This window comes from Salarias fasciatus, chromosome 10 (genome assembly GCF_902148845.1).
Source record: "Salarias fasciatus chromosome 10, fSalaFa1.1, whole genome shotgun sequence".
Lineage (NCBI taxonomy): Eukaryota > Metazoa > Chordata > Actinopteri > Blenniiformes > Blenniidae > Salarias > Salarias fasciatus.
Genome location: NC_043754.1, coordinates 3,166,104 through 3,182,128, shown reverse-complemented (window position 1 = coordinate 3,182,128; position 16,025 = coordinate 3,166,104). Strand labels below are relative to the sequence as shown.

At 46.7% G+C, this 16,025-nt stretch overlaps 1 long non-coding RNA gene across 1 annotated transcript; it reads left to right on the top strand.

Moving 5' to 3' along the window:
* The first annotated feature begins 1,482 nt into the window (after window positions 1-1,482).
* On the top strand, window positions 1,483-15,649 carry LOC115395058 (uncharacterized). The gene is made up of 4 exons (XR_003932230.1): window positions 1,483-1,575; window positions 7,740-7,745; window positions 11,851-11,854; window positions 15,639-15,649. It is a non-coding gene; the product is annotated as an uncharacterized LOC115395058 (long non-coding RNA).
* Window positions 15,650-16,025: the final 376 nt, after the last annotated feature.

The window sequence follows — 16,025 nt, the reverse complement described above, 5'->3', positions numbered from 1 at the left end:
GTTTTGTTTGGATATAAGAAGAAAATACTCAGAAAATGCGGAAATGTTGAAACAGTAAAGCTGCAGTTGTTGAATAATTGTAAGAAGGAATAAATATATTTGGATCAAATTCATATAAATCGGAATTAATAAATGTGTGAGAAGAAGTGAATGGGAAAAAAAAGAAATGAATATAATTAAGCTAATACACATGTTTCATGTTGATCATTTTTAATGTAGCTGTTTATGTTATTTGGGCTTTTGTTCATTTCGTACTGGTGGAATTGTTCCTGTCGGCTCACATCCACAGTCCGGCTGGATGAGTGCAAAACCTCCGCTGAGCTCACTGACGTCCTCCTGCTGATCGCCATCGACCCACACATGTTAAATTACAGTTAATTTCACAGCAGTCCCCTCAGAATGTGCTTCATCTGCAGTCGATGCTAAACAGCTTTTCTCCTCCTGTCCATAAAGAGCGAGAGAGAGAGCGAGAGAGAGAGAGAGAGAGAGAGAGAGGAGACATCCGGCAGCGCTGTGTTTGGATTACATTCAGGCTGTTTCTCATGTCGGACTCCGCTAACGGCGAGTGTTTGCGGGTGAAGCGTCGTGTTGACGAGGCGGGGTTCCATCAAAGGTTTACAGATCGGTAATCCTCTCTGAGATCTGACGGCGATGGCGTCACTCGTCCGCCGTCAAACAGACGGATATCCAGACCGAACGTCCCACACAACCGGGTCGAAGTAGCCGTCTGAGTCCGCCGTTCCCCTTTGTGACTCGGGTTAAATGGCAAACATGTATTTCTTCTTGGACATTCCGGTCTCCATCTGATAAGAGCCTCCAGTTGGCGTTTTAATCATTTCCTTTGACTTGAATTCCTTTCCCGACACAAACAGGACTCTCGCTGTTTATTTCTGTTTCTTCCCGTTTCTCAGGTCTGGATTCAAACGCCGAGGCTCCTGGGACCAAACCGATACGTTCTCCACCTGCGGGGGGCGGCAGCGGGCCGAGGAGGCGTCGGGGCCGCCGGCAGTTTGAAAAGACGAAGAAAAGGCAGGTGAGAGAAGAAGAGCTCAGAGCGATGGGAGGCCAACAGGTTAACTTCTGAAGACGAGTCCTGGCAGCTCCTGGGAGTCGACTGCAGGGTCTACAGAGCTACGAAACTTCAAAAAACAATCTGAAAGAGAGAAACTTTTAACCGAGACCTGTCTCATATCACAGATTCCCCCTCTGTGGCTAAACTCTAACCGTTAAAGCGATGATCTGCAATTTGTTAGATTATAAAGATCCTTTCTAGTTCAGCCATAGCCTGAAAAGACAGAAAATTGTGAAGTTTGATGATTTAATAACAGTGAAACTTTAAAATTATGCACATTTCTATTTTTAATTAAGTATGCCTTTGGTCAGGATTGAATTTTTTTCTTTTTATTTCTGGAAACAGAGGCTGGTCTTAGCTTCTAATGCAGAGCCGTCAAACACATTCAGCCATATTTCATCTTGAGTGGGCCGGTCGGGTAAAACGGCGCCATATTAACCTTTAAATCTAAACCTTAACGGTTTTCTTTGTTGTGGCGCGGAGGATACGTGATGAAAACTTTGGTAATTTTCACAAATTACCACTGAAAATGACCACAATCACAACGGAAAGCCAACTTTAATGAAACCCTCTGGTGCAAAAAGCAGTGAAATGTCGGGATAAACCGTCTCTCGCTGTTTGATTCTGCGCGTTTTTCTGAACTCGCCCTGACAGCTTGACCCTGGCGCTAGCTCGACAGCCGCGGGGTGGCTCGCTGTGCGACGCCTGCTCCTCAGTGTGGAGCGAAATCTCTGCAGAGGTGTGCCTAATGCTTTGGACAGGTGGCACTGTAAGTGTAGAAGTGGATTGTCCCTGAATTAAAATATCTGGTGTCGTCCGTGTCCCCCCGCTGAAGAGGCGGGACCTCCAGCGGAGAGACGGTGAACTGAGTTTCACCTCGGAATCCGGAGTCTCAGCTCAGCTGCGCTTCACGGCGTGTTAGCGAGCTGAAGTTGGATTCCAGGCGGGGATGAACCCGACGCCGCCGGACTCTCCTGTTTCCCCGCCGATAGGAAGTGGCGCGACGGCTTATCGGTCCGATAGGAGGGAGCTCGCCGCTTCGCATTTCCTGTTCCAGCTGGAGAATTCGCACTGGAACAAACAAATATCTTCCCAAAAGAGGCGAACATCTGTCGTGAACACGGTGCATTCCAAAGCCTTTTAGCCGGACAGAGAGCGAGCTTTTGTTCTTTTTAATATAGGTATAAGAATGTCGCCATTCAGCCAGTGTCCCCGGATCGTGGCTGTCAGTTTGGTTTATAGGTGAATGGAAGTGGCTGTCAGCCCGACAATGGTGGAAAAACGCATTCCTTCTTGCTTTTGCTGGATGAAATAACCCGGAGGAAGCGGTGAAAGTCAGGACAGAAGGGGGCCCGAGATGAAACCCTGAGGGACTCCCCTCTGCCCGGCCTGAGGAGCGAGGACGGGAGGAGTTACTCGACGAGTCATAGTTACTCATCAGACCTGCATTTTGAACTGTGGCATCAAGTCTGCCAATTCAGGCTCCAAGACTGGCACTTTCAAAATAAAAGCTAATCGTAGTCGTGGATAGAAAATGTCTTGACTTTGGTGCATTTGTTGAACCTTGTTCAATTTAAATAAAAACAAAATGCAGTGATTTGCAGACCTCCAGAATCCCCATTTAGTAGTTATATACCAGTCTTTTGTTTTAATTTCCTGGAGGAACGTCCTCTGATTTGTGGAAATGTCTCTTTATGTCCCCATCGTGTTGTTTTAAAGCTGCGTTGTGGTTCAAACCTGGAATATTCAGGATAAAACCTGAATATTCCGGCCGAACGCGTCCCTGAACCCTGAGCGTCTGGATCCTTCCTGCCTCGTTTCAGCTGCTGTTCATGATGGCGTCGAGTAGGTCTTCTTCCCCTCGGCTGAGCTGTGTTTGAACTCCACCTTCTACCTGAGGACTGTTTCTGACCACAGCGATCGCAAAGATCAGATCGTCTCAAACTAGTTTCTTAAACACGAGTTCACTGGACTCAAAACGGCGTCCGATCACCACACCTGATGCCGGCACCTCAATCAATACTTTTTCACCATATTTTTGTATTTTTTTTAACAAATCCCCTCACTGTGAGTGTTTAAAAACACACGCGCGCGTCCGTCGCCACCTCTTAATCACCCAGTTATGCAAGCTTCATCAAAAATGTAAATATATGGCACCTGGGTGTTATGTAAGCTGGTGAGCGTCCATTTATGCGAGGTGTCTGTATAACCTCATTATGCGTCCCTGCAGCTGGGTCCTTTTAGCAGGATGCATAATGTATATTATTCCTTTGACGGCGTCTGGCGGCGGCCGGCGGCTGGAGACCGAGGCCCGGATCTGGTGAGCCATCGGCCATTTTCCTCTAACTGAGACGTCGGAGTGCAGGAGTGATGAATGCTGCTGTTTCCCTCGCAAATGGTTTTCAAGTGCTTTAAAAAATACAGACGGGATTTTTAAAGCTTAAAAAAGAAAAAGTGTATATTTAATCGGCGCTCGATTCTTTTAAGCCTGTGGAAGAGAAAAAAAAAAGTTGTGTGATTTTTTTTTTTTTTTTTCTTCCCCCGGCTCGCTCGGAGCGTCTTTGTGCTGAGGTGGAGTGTGAACGTGTGAGACGGGGAGACGGAGCGAGGGCAGGAGGGACCCGTATTAGCAGGGGACACTTGAATGAACCTGAAGAATGGGTTTGTACATGCAGAACAGCCACAATACCGAGCGCCGACTGGCAGACAGTACCGGCTTCTCCCATTCAAACGCCGCAAGCCGGCCTGATTGGAGGGATTTCAAAGCCTGTTTGGCCCAAAACGTCCAAACAAAACCGAGCCCGGTCCCGTCTGTGTGTGTGTGTGTGTGTGTGTGTGTGTGTGTGTGTGTGTGTGTCGGTTTAACCGCCGATAATCCCAAACGTGGAGGAAAACAAGTTTGAGAAATGTTTTAAAGCTTCTCGGTAACTGAAACTTCAGAAAATCCCAACAATCAGGTTTAAGAAAAAACCCCATTCAGTGTGTTTTTAACGTGTTTATTGCTTTTTTGCTGAGGAGAATTTCAGCTTCGAGGCCGTTGTGAGACAAACAAAGGAAAACAGTATCAACCTTTTCTTCTCGTTCTGTGGCAGAAACAACGTGAAGAGCTGAGATTCTCCAGAAGCAGAATGAACTCCTTCAAGCAGTCAGAGGCTCAAATTCAGAGCGACGTGTAGAAATATTCAGCAGGAGAAAAATGAGAAAACAAACAACAAATGATGATATATTTACATCATAAAGAATTTACATTTTAGGAAAAAATGTCACAAATGTTGTGGCCATAATAACCAGTGTCAGAAATGTTAACATGATCTGGATGGAAAGACAATCAAATGTTCAGCATTTATCTTCCTTTCTAGTATTTATCTACATTCTCTAAATGTGTTGATGTAAATGTGTTATATCTTATTAAAAAATTATAAAGAGATATGACTACATCAAAAAAAAAAAAAGCTTGGTCTTGATGAATCTACTTTCTGAATGAATTTGACCAGATATGTAGTAGGAAGCATAACGCAGCTTTAAATTTCAAATAAGGGCTTTTATTTTGTAAATAAAGCAGAAATGTGGGTCCTGAAGTTTTTCCAAATCCAGAGAATGTCTCCGAGCTGATCTCAGCCCTGCGTCTGTGTCGGCGGGGGATCAATCGGGGATCAGTCGGACCTGTGGTCGTCTGAAGAGACGAGAAACGTTCAGCGGCGGAACCGAAGCGAGGCCGCAGCGTTTCCTGGACGACGCCGTTATCTGTGGTCAAGTGGCCGCCGGGCCGCCGTTATGTGATCCGCTGAGGCCGGGGCTCAAGAGCCGGCCCCCACCAAGTTCAGAAGACACCACACAAACCCCTGCAACACACACACTCACACACACACACACACACTCTGGTATGGCGGTGCATGTGTGACCTTTGGGTCAAGGTGCAGCGACTCTGAGGTTTGTCTAACTGGGCCTCTTGAAACTCTTGCTTTGCATTCCTGCGCCCCGGCGGAGGGGGAGGTTTCAGCCAGGCTTATTACCAGAGAGAGAGAGAGAGAGAGAGAGAAAGAGTGATAGAGAGTGAGAGAAGAGGGAGGAGGGAGGGAGTGGGGGTTGAAAGAAGCTGGAAGGTATTATGGAGTGTTTCCTTGCCTCGCCTGGAAGCGACCGCCCGCCCGTTCCCTCCCTCCCTCCCTCCCTCCCTCCCACCCGGCCGCTCGGCCGGCCGGAGTTCTCTCCACAAAGTAGAGGAAACGCAGCAAACTTGAACCTGCTATTCCGCCGCCGCCGCCGCCGCCTCGGCCTTCCGAGCCGCTCGCCTGTTTTCTGTCCGCGAGCCGTTACCCCTGTGTGCGGCTCGCTCACCCTCCCTCCCTCTCTCTCTCTCTCTCTCTCTCTCTCTCTCTCTCTCTTTCGGCTGTGTGTAAGAGGATCACTTTGTTTCCGTTGGCTTTCTCCTCGCTGCTGCGGACGCTCATGAAGGAGAGGATAGAATCTGAGGAGAGTCTGACGGGGCGGCACAGCTGCAGCGGTTCCCCTCCATCTCCACACCGGGACCGATGCCCCCTCTCTTCCCCCTCTCTCTCCCTCTCTCTCTCTCTCTCGCTCTCTCGCTCCCGCCGTGTCGCACTCTCCCTGCCTCTCGGAGGAGTGGGGGGTGCCATATGGGAGCTCAGAAAAATGGAAGTGGATCGCAGAGAGACAAGAGAGGGATCTTTCATTCTGCGGCTGGGATGTCGGGATCCGCTCGGTGAGTGCTCGGCTCTCCTTCCTCTCGCTGCACTTTGGGAAGTTTGGTCCGTACGAACCGGCGCTCGGTCGATATTCCAGAAACGCACGTGTTTTTTTTTTTTTTCTTTCCTCCTTTATTCCCCCCGATTCATCTGTTGCCAGCAGTTACCTATTTTTGGTTCGTGTGGTCGGACTGGCGGATCAGATTCGGAGCCTGAACGAAACGGTGCGTTCAAGTTCACCGGAGCAGTGATTTTTGCGAGCAGAGGGGAGAAGTGGGGCTTTTTTTTTTTTTTTTTTTTTTTGAGGCTTTTGTATTTGCACCAAGTTTTTAAGGGTCAAGGTAGAGTGCTGTGTGGGTGCGATGGAGGCGGGGTCGGGGGTGACGGGGGGGTCCGGGGGGGTCAAAGAGAATGGCACGGGGTCCCAGCCTGCTCACACAATAGCTCAGAGAACTTTTCTTTTTTTTTTTTTTTTTTTCTCGCGGTGACATTGTCCCCGAGCGGCGTGCGCCTGCTGGTGTCCGGACCGCGGCGCCGGGGTCTGGTGGCCGAGGTCTGTGAAAGTGATCGGTGCCTCAGCCGATTCACTTTTTCACTCAGTCGGGGAGGGAGAGGCTCTTCTGAGACAATAAACAAAACGGCGTCTTGTTCTGGAGAAACTCTGTTTTCTCTGCCATGAAGGCAGAAATGTGTTCTTGACCACAAATCTGACAAACGAAGCCTTTACCACGCCGGATTCTATCGAGGTTTAATGAATAGCTTTGATTGTTGCAGACTGGCAGAAGTGCTAAAAGGCCGTGGCAGATGTTGAAACTGGTACAAACTAAACTCTGATGACGGAGTCTGAAGGTTCACACGTTCTTTAATCCTCCTTTTTTGATGATTTTCCAAAGATGCCAGCGGTGGTGACTCACAACTTCCTGACAGTTTATCCTTAGATTAGTAACTGGTAATCTACTTTATGCTAGCAAATGTGATCAAGTTCACATCCTGACAAACTTCATTCTCTTTCACACTAAACAAAAGGAAATTCTAAAATTCTCTGCAAAGTATCTCTTGTATGAACGTGTTAATGGGTTTAGTGTTACTTTTAGACTATTTTTTTTTATTTTCCTGCTTGAAATCAGCAGCCGATCGGAGCCTCGGTGTCTGAAGATGTTTCGGAAGCTGCTGAACTTCAGAGGCCTGCTTCATGCGCCTCACCTTGACGGTTCATTGGCAGTTCGGGGGGTTTTGACCTCAATCCCCGGCGTCTGCGAGGAAAGCAGGACTCGTCTCCTTCTGCGCCTCGCTCGGCGCCTCCCTCGCTCCCTGCATTCATTAGACCTTCTCCGTAACATGGGAGCGAAGCGTCTCCGCTGGCTGTTAATGGACCTATTTCTTTTCTTTTTTTTTTTTTTTCAACGGGCCTGAATTGTGAGTTTAGCCTTCAGTCTGCATAACGCCTGTTTTTTTTTTTCCTCCCTCCTCCTCCTCCTCACAGGGAGGCTTTGCTAGATTCCTCTCTCCACCACAGCTCCTTTATAAATACACACAAACGGCGTCGGCTACAGAATCTAGTTCTCTATTTTCAGCATGTAGGTCACGATCTAATGAAGCAGCAGAAGCGAGCACCTTCTTAATGAGGACTGGAGGAGTTCCTGTCACAGAGTGGTCGTCTCGTTCCGGAAGGCTGCTGCTCCTGCGTCGGCAGGAATTACCTGCTCAGCTCTGACAAACACAGCTCGCGTTTTTGGTCCTGATATTTACACCTGGAGGAACGTGGAGAAGTGTCCATGAATTCCGACTCGCTGCTGCTTTATTTCCAGAGGTTTGTTCTGCTTTGGTGTTTAAACCAGACTGAGGGCTGCTGGAGTGAGCAGCCATCGTCATGGTCAGGCTGAGGGCTTCAAATGAAACTCTCAAGAGAAGGTTTTCTGGATATCTTTGGCCCACTTGCTCTCAGATCTGATTTTCTGCAGTGTTTTGTGCGTTCAGAGCCAGGTTATCCACACAGTGACATATTAAGAGCACAGTCGGTGAGCAGAGGCTTCATTCACAGGACGACACGTGGGTTTCCCTCTGGATCGGTTATGCAGAAGTTCAGGAGGACAAGGTGCATTTCACACATTTTTCTTTTCTGCCAAAGCAGAACTGCATGATCTCAGTTAAAATTTAACCCCAAAAACTTACACTCATGCTGACTTATCAGTCATTAATTTCTTCAAGCAGGGAGATTTATTCAGCCTCAAAGCTTTTTGTTGAAACTCTATTATTGTCCAACTCCTTCAGATCCAACACTGACACCTACAGAAGGTCGTTTTCACCTTTTCTTAAATCGGCCCATCAGCTGGAGGTGAATTATAGCAGATATTTCTGTAAACTATCAATACATTTTTATCACAGAATCTTCAGACTTTCACTTACTGATGGATATGATGGTAGCAGTGTGTTCTGTTCGTGATTAATCAGGATGTATGGAGAAGGCTGATAGGGGGACAGGTGAGGGAGCTGAACAACAAGAACTATCTCAGTCAAGCAGCTTTGTTTTGTTTTCACTCGGCTTCGGGGCTGCTGGAGGCTTGTTTCATCGGTGGGGGTAATTTGCTCCCCCCGATTTTAATTCAGGAAGCTTCAGGAAAACTCAGAGCTTTTTATATGTTGTGATTTGAGTCCAGTGATGGGAAATATCAAGACCTCCTGGTGTGGCTTCTCTCTGAGACACGACCTGGGAATCTGTGTTGGTTTTCAGCCTGAATGGGTGGAACAATACTCCCTTCATGGAAAGCATGGAGTTTATCTCTTCAGTTTGTTTTTCAGCACAGCGGCAGTCGAGCTCTGGGCTGTTTGTTGTCCAGGTGAAGACGTGTTGTCAGATAACCCGCCCGACCTCCCCGGGCCAATTCCAGCCGGTCCCTCATGCCTCCTCTGGTTATTAATTAGCCCGGGGTTGCTGGGCGCAGGCACCCAGAAGGAAAAGCTCACTTAGTAGCAGTGATTTATTAGTTGTTCGCCTGAGCGCTGCCATGTGAATGACAGAGGTGCCATTCAGGAGGAGAACAGGGAACCCGGAGAGCAGGCAGGATCCGACCGCTTCGGGAAGCGGGAGGCGGTTTCCTTTACTGCCACTCAACCGGGAGAGAAACGGCGTGATTTACATTTCAGCGCCTGCTGCCAAGGAACACTTTGGTCATTTGTGCAGCAGGTTCATACTGCCACACTGTAAATCACTTCATATTTATTGGTCCTTTTAGGTTTTAAGGACTCTCCGGTCCTGCTCTGTGCTCAGCTGGGCAGTTAAAGATCTGGAAACAAGACACAGGAATCCCAAAGTTCAAGTAAAGAGCTCTTGTGTTGATTTAATTCCGCTTGTAATCAGAACTCTGCCTAACTTCAGGATCTGAAGGCCGAGATACACGGGGCCATAAGCTGCATGCGTGCCGAGTCATTTAGAAATCGATGGGGAATCCATCTTTGTAAATCAGGTTGTGCTGACTCCGATTACGACCTTAATGCACGTGCGGTAATTCTGTTACCATGTTTTCATGACAGTCTCAATAATCGGAGTATTGCCTTACTCGGGTTATGATCAGATTACCAGAGTGCATGTTAAAGTAGTGAAAACCCTTTTTGCTTTTTCTGCTCGGAGGAAAAAAAAAAAAAAACCTCTGTGTCCCGTCTCCGTTCTGTCCAGGAGGCTGTTTGAGCTGCGGAGGTGAAGGAAAATGCGAGATTTCCCGACGATACGCCTCAGTTTTCTCTTTGACTCGAGGCCCACAACAAAGCGGAGTTAGACTTTGTGGAGTGCACGAAGGGATCGGCGTTTCGCTGACTCATCCGTTCGCACAGTGTGCGACTGTGAAGTTCCAGGAAGGAGTATGATGGGAAGAGGTTCGAGAACAACGGCGCAGCTGTTCATGCGGCCCGAGGAGTTCATAACCCCGGAGGCCGAGAACGCAGGAGCCTTCCCATCGCATCCTGCCTCTGCACCTCGCCGCGCAGACAGTCCACACCCTCAGATAATCAGGACTGGCGGCGGCTTCTTTATCGTCCCGTCCGGCCTGATCGTCCGTGTCATTATCTCTGAAGAGGAGGTCCAGGATCCGTTTAGAGCAGGTGGTTCCACTTCTATCACCTGATGTGGGTCGTTTTTTGTGAAAACGTCTAAATCTTTTGAACAGGACAGAAATTTTATTGCTGTCAGAAGAAGGTTCGATTAGCATCGAATCACATCGAGACGAAATGTTCTGCTGCCGCCTCGATAAAAACAGGAAATCGTCTGTTATGCAAAGGATCGTCAGAGAAGTCAAGAACAACTTTCTCTGGGAAGGACGACAACGAAAAGTCAGTGAGGATTAAAATTAGGGGTAAAAACTTTTCCAGCGACAGTCCTGAAACATGTCTGAGGTTAATTGGTGAACCCTCAATTGGACATGTGTGTGTGGTTTGTGTGTCTCTGTGTGATGGATGGGCGAGTTGTTCAGGCTGTAACATACGTCCTCCTATAGTCAGTCGGAACCGGCTCCAGTTCTGGAAAAGTCTTTAAAAAACCTTTCTTTCTTCCGTTGTGACTTAAGCCGAGCAGCATTTCTTCAGTTCATCACAGTGAGACACAAACACACACATCTGGATCATCGTAGGAAAACACACACACACACACACAGAAAAACATGCAAACTCCTCTTAGGAAGACCTGAAGGCCAGGACCGGTTCTCTCTGTGAAACGAGACCCCCTTTTTTTATTGATCACTCGTCGTTATTCTTGCATTTATTTATGTGCTTTAATAATTTTAATTGCATGTTTTAAATCCACGAGGGAAACACTGCTGACGGAGTTTGTTCGAGAAAAGCTTTAAATAACAGCAGTTCAGGATAAAATCAATAAGAGACTGCATTTACAGTCTCCTTGAAGCAAAGCCAAACGTTTTCCTAAATAAAAAAACGCATTGAAGAAAATCTGATCAATATAATTGTAAATCCTAAAGCAACCTCTCCAGTTTTTTTGGTGGATTTAAAAACAATATTTTAAATGTCCTAGAAAGTGTAAGGTGTAAAAGTTGGTTGATTTCATCAAGTTTTTGTTACAAATGTCAGCTGCAGTTGTTTCTGTGCGATCTTCACACAGCGCTGTGTTTCTCAGTTTTGATGGTTCTAAATGAATGAATCCATCGTTTGCCATCACAGCAGCTTCGTTATCAATCACTGTGTCTGAATTTCAATTCCAGGTTTAGTTTGCAGTGTAGTTTTTGATCTGATCTGTATTTTCCTCGTAATTCACGTCCACAGTCGGCTTCCCGTGTCGCTATATTCTCCGTTATCCGCTGTTTTCTGAAGATTCCGGCATGGCGGCCCTGCCTTTGTGAAGCATTGTCTGAATGGTGCTGTAGAGAGAAACCTGCCTCTCCATCGTCTGAAAACTGGCTGCAGCGCCTCTGTGAGAACCGCTGGGTTTCTGGACTGTTGTGTTTCAAGCGTGTTCCCAAACACGCTGATAAGAACCTCATTATCTGTCATTGAATTGTTTGTTACTGCTTCTACCAACCTCTACGACCAAGGTCCTCTGGTCCTCCGCTCTCTGGCAGTGACGTGAACAAAGTGCTTTAAATAATACCCCCAAACTACAACGTAACTTAACATTTCTTTCATTTAATTTCCTTTTTCTAAAGTTTATTACATTTTTGGCTTGAAGCAATAAACTGGGGGTAATTTTAGAAATAAGTTTAGTCCACCTACAACTTCATTTTGACAATGCAGATTGCAATCAATTCATATTTAAACCTAAGATAAATAGTGTCCTGGTAGGAGGGAATACTTACTCCTGATACTGAAAGCCATTTAGTGATTACAGGTTATTTAAGATAGAAGGCTGTTCCCTCGGTAAGTCGCGTGTTTTACTTTTAGTTGTCTTTTCCTGTTTGAAATCAGGATAATGCTAAAGCTCCTCTTGCCGACTGGAGTTCGATGAAATAGTAACCTCTAGACAGCAGCGCTGGCCGATGTTTGAAGTCAAGAAGTTTGTGAGCAGAACAGAGAGAGAGAGAATTTAAATTAGTCACTTGTTTCATAATGGAATCCTGCTTCACCACAGCCAAGAACAGTTGGTCAACAACAATCCATCACTTTTTATGATTCTTCTCACCATCATGGAGTTTATTTTTAGCCCTCTGGCTTCAACCTTTTACCTCTTTTATTTGGAATTCCGCTTCATAAACACCAAACCAGTCGCTCCTTTTTTTTTTTTTTGCCGATCACAATTTAGCAAACTCATCTTTACAGCACGGACGTTTAATTCTAAGAAACACAGTAACGCTAACTTAAAGGACTTCATTCTCAGCATAAAGCCTCGTTAAGTGTAAACAAGGTTTGTGGTTTCATCACAAAAATTACCAGCAGTGCCCACTAGTGGCCCCCAGATAAAACTACACTGTTAACAAAACCTTGGCATTGAAACACAACAGTTTTCTGAAATGAAAATGCACGTTGCCGTGTAGAAACGGCCAAAGTCTCCACATTTTCAGTCTAGCTGTTGGGAGAGATTCAGACGATCTGCACTCTGGTATTTTTACTCGAATATCTTCTCTTGCGGAGTCATACTTGCAGTCATGCAGGCCATGATTTGTCACTGGGCGTTTTAAGAGTCATGACGGCTGTTTTAGCTTGATCCATGCGCTTAAAGAAAGTCATGACTTTACGAGCCATTAGCGCGAGTTACTGTGACGAACGGCGTCGAGGGCAGATGGATGCGAAGCGTCATTCAACACTGAGATAATGATGACAGACGATATGCATCATAAGTCAGTCATTACTGAATTATTAATGGCCGGGGCCAAGTCGAAGGCATTACCAGTGGAAAATAAGGCAGATGTTTGCTGCTCATTGTTCTACCCGCTCTTCGTTAGAGCCTATTACTACCATGTGAAACTGGAAAGCAGAACAACATGTTGGTCTTTGAACTCGACGATATCCAAAAGAGACGGCCAAAGCAGCGGTGTTGCAGCTCGCACACACACACACACACACACACACACACACACACACACACACACACATGCAGCATCGGATTCTGGCGCAAACGGCCCCCGATGGGTCGGCCGTAAAGGGCTGATGTCATGTCTGCGATGGAGACGGTGCGTCCCTCCAGCGCCGGTCCCTTCCCCACACGGAGCAGAAAGGCGGAGAACAAAAGGAAGGCAGGCACCAGGAAAGATAGCGGTGTTATTTATTTTTTTTTTTCATCCTTTCATCCTCCCGCCTCCAGTCATCTGGATATCTGCTGTAGAAACGTCTCCGTCGGCTCTGCCTCTTCTCATTGTCTCTGATTTGCTTTGCTCTCCAGCTGCAGTGATGGAGGTGCGAGAGTGAGACCGAAGGCAGAGATTCCATGAATTATTAACAGCCGACTGTCTTAAAAAAAGAGGCGACCAAGACGTGGCAGACATGACGGGTCTCAGCGCGCCTCGGCGTCTTCAAACTGCGCCTGTCTTTCTTTCCTAGAACAGAAACACAAACAATGATTTCAACAATGACTGGATGATGTTGAGTCCAGTTTTTATTGCAACCAGTTGGGTTATTTTTTCAATTTAGCATTTCAAGGAAATATTTTTTTATTCTTGCTATTTAGGCTCCAGATTAACGTGATGGTCTCTCCATGTTTTTGTTTTTACGACGAGCTGTTTTTCATCCATGCTGCCTGTGCGCAGGTGAATTAGTCGCCATGAGTCACTGGCTTCGTCCTCCGTCACGTTATAGTGGCTGATAAGCAGTAGAGTCATTTATGGAAGTGTAATATAGAAAATCAGTGGCGGAGGCTGCAGTTATTTCACCTGATGTTGGTTTGCTTGTATCCACACACACTTTCACACAGCCTCTCCCGGATGATAGCGGCCATTTCTCTTGTCTTCTTTGTTACTTTTTGCTAATTTGCATGAGCTGTACTGCATGGCACTGCCCCTACTGGTCATCACTGGTACTGCTCATTTTGTTATGCATCTGGAAGCATCTGGTAACAAACAAAATTTAGTGTTGACCATGAGTGTAAATATAAAAATCACTCAGTGTTTTATTAATGATCTCGCCGAGACCCACATATGTCACGATCTTTAAAGACTTTCACAGCATAACAAATGAAATCTGTGTGATTCCGTTCTCCCTTTTGTGGCAATTTTCTTATAGTATAAGTGTTTTTAATCTTGCCTTTCCTGACGTCAGTTAGTTTTTGCTCCATTTCTCAGCACCTAAGACGATTCCAGAGGACAGGTGGACGGAGTGGGGTCTGAGGTTTAACCTCCTGTATTGGACATCGTTGTCATACAGGTGGAAGGTTTTAGTCTCAGCTCATTTACAGAGAGAGCCGTACGTCATCGGCGTGCCTGTTGGTTTACGTGGAGCCGATGCCGGTCGTCTGCACTCGCTGGATTTATTGGCGACAGTGTTTAGCTGATGGCATGAGGGTGATTAGTGGAAGGTGCTTTTGAAGTTTTGCTTTATAAACACCTCATTCCCAAAAGTGCTGATCCGTCATTGTGCTTCGATGGAATCAATTTACATAAAGTTCCACGCAACTTATTACCTACATTTTTTTTTTTTTGGTTTCAGCAATTTTAGAGATGCTTTTGTTGGACGGCTGCCTGCTCGCCGGGTCAAGAGATCACAAGCAATTTGTCTGCCTGTCTGAGAGCCAACGGGAGTTCGGCATCCTTGTTTGCAGGCGAAGGGGGGTGCAGGGACTTCTTTAGCGTGTGTGTGTGTGTGTGTGTGTGTGTGTGTGTGTGTGTGTGTCCTGTGTTTCCAGCCACACGACGCTCTTTATTTATAACCAGCAGAAGCAGCGCGACTTCTTTAACCACCTCAGCCTGGCGGTGGTCACACAGAACGCCAGGGGTTGGTGGGTGGGTGGGTGGGTGGGGGGGTGTTGGGGGGGTGCTGACCAGAGCCGAGGGGCACGCTGGGAAATGGCTTCCATGCATTTCCTCTTTGACGGCAGCGCGGCGAGGTGCAGCGGGGTTGTCTCGTCAAAAGCTGTGCTGCCAGCAGCCTCAGGAGGAGGAGGGGGGAGGAGGGGGGAGGAGGGGGAGGGGTGGAGGTGTCGGATAATGCAGACACAATGGGCTAAGGCAAACATTAGGAGTGAGACAAAGGACACTCCAGTCAGGTCATGGGGGGGCGACGCGTCCCATTATCTGGGGAAGTGATCTTAACTGAGGGACTTTTTAAACCCATCAGCAAATTAGCGGCTGTGGCGAGGCGCCGCCGCGCGCACGGGTCACGATCAAAGCCTTCGGGACTGTTGACGGGGGTGGGGGGGGGGGGGGGGGGGGGCTGCCACAGTCACAGTCACAGCAAGGGATGGCGCGGGGATCGGGCTCGCAACCCGGCGAGCTATCATGAGCGTGTTATCACTGCGGCGGGCGGCGTATTGACTCATGGGAAGCCAAGGATAAGTTCTTTCTCATCTGCACTAAAAACAGCACAGGCGCCATATGTCAGAGGTCAGCCGCGGGTCCCTCCGCCATATGCATCCACTGCTGCCTTCAGAGGAGCCAGGATTCCCCGCTCTGCTCCGTCACTTCGTTAAAGGATCTTTAGAAAACAACACTGACTACATTTCTGTTTGCTCTTATTGACGTGGCGGTGATTAGATTTCCATTGATGACAGAAATATCGCCGCTCACCTGTCGGGCGTGAAGCTGAAATGATTAGTCGGATCATGAAAATGATTCTTCTCAAGCTCATATTTTCTGACACCACCGTTAAATGTATTGTTTTTCCAGTTAGTTTCCTGTTCGGTTTCAGACTCGACAGCAGTGGAAGGCGTTCGGGCGAAAAAAATCGCTTTGAGTTGCGTCTAATTTATTGGAAAAGCATCTAATGACAAAAAAAAGAAAATCAATTAATTGAAAACACTTGGTAGATTAAACAAGAGAAAATAATGATTAACAGCTGGTAATTGGGCGTGCTTGGGTTTGGTTTGTTTTATTGTTTATTGATTACAAACCAATATTAGTTTTTACCTGATTAGACTTCCGCCGACTTTAAAGAACACAATTTAGAGTTGTTTTAAAACAAAAATATGCTCATTCTTTCTTCATTAATGTATTTTTTGTTAGTTCTCCGTGATGGTAAAGTCTTTTTTTTTCCACTTCGGATGATTTTGAGGAGAATGAAACCTTTTAGGCTCTCGACCAGATTTTACTGGAAAATCATTTTTCACTCATGTAAAACACGTTTAAAAGCTGACAACTAATCCATGTATTGAAAAAAGAATTAAC